This window comes from Motacilla alba, chromosome 2 (genome assembly GCF_015832195.1).
Source record: "Motacilla alba alba isolate MOTALB_02 chromosome 2, Motacilla_alba_V1.0_pri, whole genome shotgun sequence".
Taxonomy (NCBI): domain Eukaryota; kingdom Metazoa; phylum Chordata; class Aves; order Passeriformes; family Motacillidae; genus Motacilla; species Motacilla alba.
This window is the reverse complement of record NC_052017.1, coordinates 149,434,360-149,441,850: the sequence shown is the minus strand read 5'-3', so window position 1 is coordinate 149,441,850 and position 7,491 is coordinate 149,434,360.

Sequence of the window (7,491 nt, the reverse complement as noted above, 5' to 3'; positions counted from 1 at the left end):
AAAAAGAAAAAAAATACAAAAATAAAAATAATAATTGCCTCTCAGAGCCCTCATTTTCTTTCCCATTCCAAATCCAATTGCAGATCTCTCTGATAGCTAATAATTTAACGGTCATTTATGTACAGTTTAGGGTCCATTGTTAGCGAATAAGCCGATTAGATTAGCTTGGGTCTTGCATTCATGTAAAACAAATACATATCAAAGCAATTAAATGTGCAGTTTAATCGCTCCCCAACTATGAAGAAGACAGCTGCCTGAAGCTCCCAGCATTTTTCCTGCCTCCCATTCCCAGCTCCTGATGCCAATGAAGGGAGAGTGGTTTTGGAAGTGCTTATTTAGCATGGTAAGGTACAGGAATCATTGACCTCAGTATTTCCCAGGTGGGGAGGCTGAAGCCCTGAGGGAGAAGAGGTTTCTGCAAGATGGTGAAGGTGTCAGCAAGACTGGGAGTATTTTTATTTTTCCCTCATTGCCCACATGTGCTTCTGCCCCACAAGGTTTGGTTTTCCCTTGCAGCCCTCTCCCACACAGATGATTTAGTGCTGCTGAGGCCTGGCATGTTTGCACACTGGCAGGCAGAGGATGGGAGGCCACAAAAGAGTTGAATTTTTAATCAGGAGCTGCTACTCTGAGAAATGAGGGGGTGATCTCATCCGCCCTCTGGAAGAGACCCTGGAGGGAGATGAGTCCTGCAGAGGGTGCCTATTGCTTCTTGCTGACACAGGGGATTCAGATAAATTCAGGTTCTTCCATCCAGGGCTACTCAAAGCCCAGGGAGACCACCAATGTCCACTTGAGCAAAACCAGAGCTCTCTCTTTGTCCTCTTGTGAGGGCAGAAAGCAGCTCTGCCTTACTTGGCACTGATTATTTATGAAATTTCCTCCATTATTTAAGAATATTCCATAGAGCCACCCTTGGTTTAATGCTTCCCCTGCTGCAGCCTGGGAATCTATTTCCTTTTTCATTACATGACCAGAGGAATTGATCCAGGTCAACATTATAACATCCCTTTTTGATGGAAAAATAGACTGGTTTGGGTTGGAAGCAACCTTAAAGACCATTCCGTTTCAACCCCCTGCCATGGGCAGGAACACCTTCCACTGTCCCAGGCTGCTCCAAGCCCTGTCCAACCTGGCCTGGAACATTTCCAGGGATTGGGACAGCCACAGCTCCTCAGGGAAACCTGTGCCAGTGCCTCAAGAGTAGGAAATTACCCTGACTGTCTGCTGCTGTCTTATCTCCTAATTGGAAGTGTGCCTGATATGAGGGTTTTTTACTCAAATGTTTTTATCATTTTTTTATAGTTCTGGTATCTACAATCCTCAGCTCATTTTGGGTCTATCTATCACCCATGCCTGGACTGATCCCAAAACTTCTTTGGAGCTAGAAATGAAGAGTTGTTTTGGAAAATAGCAATGAAAAGGGTTTCCCAAACCATTGCAAAAGTCCAGCTCCAAGTATCTCTTCATGTTAATCACTAAAAACTCTTTCTTGGCTGTCTACAACTGGTTTAGACATTTCTGCAGTCTAGGGAAGGGAAGATTGAGAAAACAGATGGAGAGTTTCAGTCTTCCTAGAGGGAAGCATCCCTGCAGGGTGTGGGAGAAGGCTTGGTTTATATCAGAGCAAAATCAAGATATTCAGCAAAGAGCACTTCACAGGGGATAGGACAGCCTTGAGTTGCACCAGGGGTGGTTTAGATTGGATATTAGGGAAAATTTCTTCACCCAAAGGGCTGTCAGGCTGCTCAAGGAAGTGATGGAGTCACCATCCCTGGAGGGATTTAAAGGATGTGCAGATGTGGCACTTGGGGACATGGTTTATTGGTGGCCTTGGCAGTGCTGGGGGAAGGGTTGGACTCAGATCCCAGAGGTTTTTACAGCCCAAACGATTCCATGATTTTCCCCCATCCCTTGTATTTTGTAGTAGCTCCAACTGGCTGGTCTTCTGCACAGGTCAGGGAGATGATATCACCTCCTTTACTGATAAGACCTGACTTTTGGGGAGTATCAGTGGTCAGCGTGTGCACCAAATGTTTTGCAGAGATCTGGGGTCTCAAAATTCAGATGATGGTGTCATTTTAGTGTAGGATTCACCTGACCTGTGGTTCTTCCCTGAGTATCTCATCCCAGTGGGCAGAGGAAGGCTGAAACTTCCAGAAGATGATTCATTTTACTTTCTTGTCAGATAAGTCTTCATGCTCAGGTGGTGCAATGATTGGACAGCTGGCCTTTACTCTGTCACAGGGCAGAAAGTGGTGCTAAGAAGGAAGATCTCAAATCCCTGGATATTTAACTGGTGCCATTGAAAGAACAAGGTCAGGCAAACAGAACTTTTAGAGAAATAACAAAAAAACTGTACTTAGTTTTTTTCTTAATATACAAATGAAGGACAATGGGACATGCTTCACTGGTGGTCTTCTGTTTAGTCTAACAAAGTGATTTTTTTTCAATCTCTGATTATGTCCATTTGCAGTTGAAAATTCTGCAGCCAGATCCTCTCAGCAAATCTCTGTTCTTCAGCTCTATTTCCTCCCAGCTGAAGCTGTTTTTTAACTGATGGCATCTGCCCAGCTTCGTTCAGGATGTTAAACCCAGAGGAGCCAAATCAAACCACCTTTCCCAGCAAAATCCAGGCAACAAGCAGCTTTTTGCAAGCCTTGCAGATCAAGTCCAAGTGACTGATTTTGGAACATCATTATGTCAAGCACTGTCCTATTTGTACAAGGCTTTTAAGGAGCTGTCAGCTTTCTTCTTTCTCTTTTACACTGTCTTTCCAAGATTGTCACTTCAGCTGAGCCTAGCAGCATGGAAATGCCAGGTAGCAGCAGTGGCAGCTGCAAACTGCAAGTGCAAAGCTGGTGGTGCTCTCATTGCTGCACCAGGAACGAGGAGCTGGCTGTGACACCCACAGAAAATGTCAGCTTGGGCAAAATGTTTAAAGAAATTTAAAAAATTATGCTATGAGGACAGTCTGAGAGAGTTGGGGCTGTTCAGCCTGGAGAAGAGAAGACCCTGGGCAGATCTTAGAGCCACTTCTAGTGCCAAAAGGGTTTTCAAGGGAGCTGGAGAGGGACTTTAGACAAGGCTGTGGAGTGACAGGACACAGGGAAAGGTTTCCCACTGCCAGAGGGCAGGGATGGATGGGATATTGGGAATAAGTTCTTTACTCAGGGGGTGGTGAATCACTGGCACAGGTCACGCAGAGAAGCTGTGGCTGCCCTGTCTTCAGAAGCGTTCAAGGCCAGGTTGGACAGAGCTTGAAGCAACCTGGATAGTAGAAGGTGTCCCTGCGCATGGCAGGGGGCTGGAAGGAATGGATGTTCAAGGTCCCTTCCAAGCTAGGCCATTCTATGGTTATGTAAAGCCCTGAATCTGTGCCTTTCACCCAGCACTGAGGAGCCACACCTGGAATCTGTGTCCCATTCCAGGCCCCCCAGTAAAAGAGAGAGAAGAGCACTGGAGAGAGTCCATCAAAGGCCATGAGGATGAAGGGACTGGAGCATCTCTCCCATGAGAAAAGGCTGAGATCTGAGCTTGTTCAGCCTGGAGAAGAGCAGACTTAGGAGGATTTTAACTGAAACACAAGAATTTGCTTCTAAACACCAGGAAACACTTTCACTTTTTTTTTTTTTTTTTTTTTTTTTTTTTTTTTTTGGTGTGTGTTAAGGGTGACTGAGAACTGGCATAACTGGCATAAGTAGCCCCGAGAGTTTGTGCAGTTTCCATTTTTGGAGATTTTAAAGAGTGTCTGACATCATCCTGGACTATTGGCTGGAGGTGACCATGCTCCAGCAGTGGGGTCGGACCAGGTGACCTTCATAGATCACTTCCAACCTCAGCCATTCTGTGATACTGTGATTCCATGTGTCACTTGCTCCCTAAACTGAATGAGTTTGGTGTCCCCTGTGCTACACATGACAACATAACTCAACATAACTCATCCCCTTCTCAAAGTAAGAGAGAACTCAGAAATGCAGTGCATTTATTGCTGAGATGGCTGAATCCTCCCCCCACAACCCACCTACCTTTTTTTCTCTGTCTTTACCCTTTCTTCCCCCCCTCACCTTGTGAATTCTGTCAGTTTTTACAGGTGTAGATCAGGGGCAGGGCCACAGTTCAGTCTCATTCCCCAGAGCCATCTCGGTGTGCTCAGCATTGGGAGTGTCACCCCTGGGTTTTTCTTACATGGCGAATCCTGTAACAAGTCGAAATACAGGTCAGCTAAAAACACTGTGAAACCTGGCAAGCACTTTATTAACTGTTCCTCTCTGGCTTCAGGATGACTTGGGGGATTCAGTAAGTGGGTTAAGGAGTTTTCCCATCAAGGTCAGTGGCAGGAATCTGGTGCAAAGTGGTAATAACCACAAGGAGTTTTCAGGCCAACAGGAAGTCAATGAGTTTGGGTTTCAGCTCCTGCTGTGGGAATAGGAACATTAAAAAGAAAAGCCTCTAATAATAGGAATAGAGGGGTTTGGGTTTTTTTTTTTCCTTTCATTTTTTTGTCCCAGAGAGGAAAATGTATGAATGATTGCAAACAGCACTGTTTTCTCCAAAGCAGTTTATGGAAAATAAAGGAGAGGACAACTCCATCATGATGGCATGGCTTTGGTGCCTAGAGGCATAGGGCAGTGGTCCCTGGATGCTGTCCTTCATCTTTGCAAAGTTCCAGTGATTAAAAATGTCTATGGAGTCCAAAGCATGTGTCCTACATAATCTGGCTGAGTTTTAATTCTGGAAAAACCTAGCTGAATCCTTTTCCTACTGAGGAATTTTTGGAAAAAAAATATTCCCAGACTGGACATTTAGCATTGGAGGATTTAGCACTGCCAGTGTTAAGAGATATTTTTCCACACAAAGATGTGAGGATACACTTTTCATGGCCCAGTTGGTCTGGCTGTCTAAAACTGAGGCCATCTAAATCCTAAACCAGGTGGACACTTCTGTTAGGTGGCTGATCACCTTATTTGCACATTTATCATGGGATGGGTTTGATCACACTCTGAGATAAAGATATGAAGGAGTTGTTTACAAGTGTTTCCACTTTTTGACTTTTCTGGGATCCACCCTTCCAGTCTGAGCTGTCCATATTTAGTATTTTCATCCACTGGCCACTGTCGTAATGGAGAATAAGTCAACACATTCAGTGAGATCAGGGACGTGATTCATCAAACCTCAGAGAAGCATCTTCTTCAGGATAAACCAAATCTTTTCCTGAACTTCTTCAGTGCCACTGGCTTGCTGTCCTGAGAGCAAGAGTGAGAAGAAAAAGAACCTGGGTTGAATTGTTCAGTAGGTACTTCCCCCCTGGAAAAGCACAATTAGGATAAATCCCACCCCTGAAGATAAATCAGGTGAATACCATCCTGAATGTCTGAGAAGAAGTCAGTCTTCACTGCCTGGCCATGATGTTGCCAATCTGGTAACCAGATGTATTGAAATCCTTGTTCTGTTTCAGCTGCAAGGCATTCCTGTTACGAAGACAACAATTCTCTTTACAATGAGAACTCCATCCTACAGCCTGGAAAAGATTTTGGGAAAGCTCTAGAGAGGTCCATATGCCACAGATCTTTTGGACTTTTGAAAACCAAGTTACAAACACAGAAATTAAATTGAAGCATGCCCCAGACCTGTCTTGATTCCACCCTGGATTCTGAAGAGGATCCATAGGTCTGACTCGACCTACAAGGTCCTTAAAACATTAGGTGTCATTCCTGTGTGTCCACCATCACAACAGGGAGGTGAACATGAGCTGAAGACTCATCTGACTGGAAGAGGGAAGAGAGCTGGGGTCAGAGATTCCCTTCTGTGCGCAGCACTTGAATGGCCTGGATTATCTTGCATCTGTGGACCTGTCAGGACTGCCACCAAGCTCACCAGCCTGACATGGGCTGGCACACCAGCAGTCTTCTCATCTGAGCTTCTTGTTTTCTTGTTCCTGTGATTTACTCCAGGGTCACATATGGCTTGGCTGGGTGCTGGGGTTTATTTCTGTCAGCACATCCAGATATATCAATATTAATTGTTCTTTCACAGCTTTGGCTACTCCTCCTTTAGCAGAAAAATATAAACTCCACCAGTGATGAATTCTTAGCTCACACCTATAAATCAAGACTGTGAACTCAACCCTGGATTATTATTGTTTGTTTACAGATGATCAGTTGGGAAGATGGAGAGGGACCCAAGCACTGCTGTCAGCAATATGTTGATGAGCTCCAGTGCCTTGCAGCGACGCTTCCACCCTCCTTGTAATCTGTCAGGATGCCTACAAGGAAAAGCATCTGGCTCCAACTCAGCCTAGGAAGACGGAGCGCATCCTGACATTGAAAAAAGAACTTTAGAAACTCCCCTTGTCACTAATCTTTTTAGGAATTTGCTGTGTCACTTTGTCCCAAGGACCTGTTTGCGTGTGCAATTTACTGCAAACATTAGTTAATAGCTGCATCCCTGGATTTAACAGTGCTTACAGAGGCACTTTATCAATCTGGTCACTGACAGGCTTCCTTCAGTGACAAGAGCACCTGGGAGGAAAAGGGAAGGAAAAGGAACCAATGCATACATGTTGCTATGGAGAAAATGAATGGAATCCTCATTGTGCATTACATGGCTTAACAAAGCATAAAAATCTTTAAATGAGGAGAAAAAAATGTGGGGAAGTTTGAAAGAGATTCAATATATGAATTAACATCAGACATACATTCTTTTCATCACAGGAGATGAAATACAATTTTTTTTTTCTTTCAGCCTCCTCTCTCTTTCTCTTTTCTCTCTCTCTTTTTTATTTTTTCCCAATAAAATAGCAGTCCAAAAATAACAAGAGTGGGAAAAGTAAACTGTCAGGTATTAATTATCTGGACAGGTAGCAAAAGTAAAACCTCCACAGCTACGTACTCTGGAAATTCCAGGGCGGAGTAGGAGGGGGAAATTCACATTTAAATATTTAACTCATTCGAGTTTTTTCCTTAGCTTTCTTATTGAGATAGAGGAAAGAAAGATAGAGATTGCTTGCATCCTTCTCTGATGAATTTCTTGTCTTTGTTCACTTCTGCTTTCTGCACCAAAATCAACAACGTTTCCTGTAGGAACAGCCAGTGCTCTCACTGCAATGTCCCAGTGCCTTACTTCCCCCTGCACGATGCTATTCCTGGACCTGAGTGCCTTTGAAAACCAAGGCTTCAGGATATAAGTAGGAACACAGAAAATCAGGTTGTTGTTTAGCTCCCATTCCCTTTCACTACACTTAAAGAAAACAAACTGGTTTTGCTCATTCAAAAACCTGCCAAGGTATTTTTAAAGACTCTCAAAATCCTGTCCCTTATTTCCTGTGTCTTTCACGTTACAAATTGAAAGAATTTCAAAGCCATTCCTTTTTACTTGATATGAGAAGCAGAGGCTTTTGAAGAGGCTGAGCATCAATTCCTTGCCATTTCTGGTGGCAAAGTGTTTTCCCATGGATCCACAGCACGTTGGATAAAACCTGTAGTTCCATCA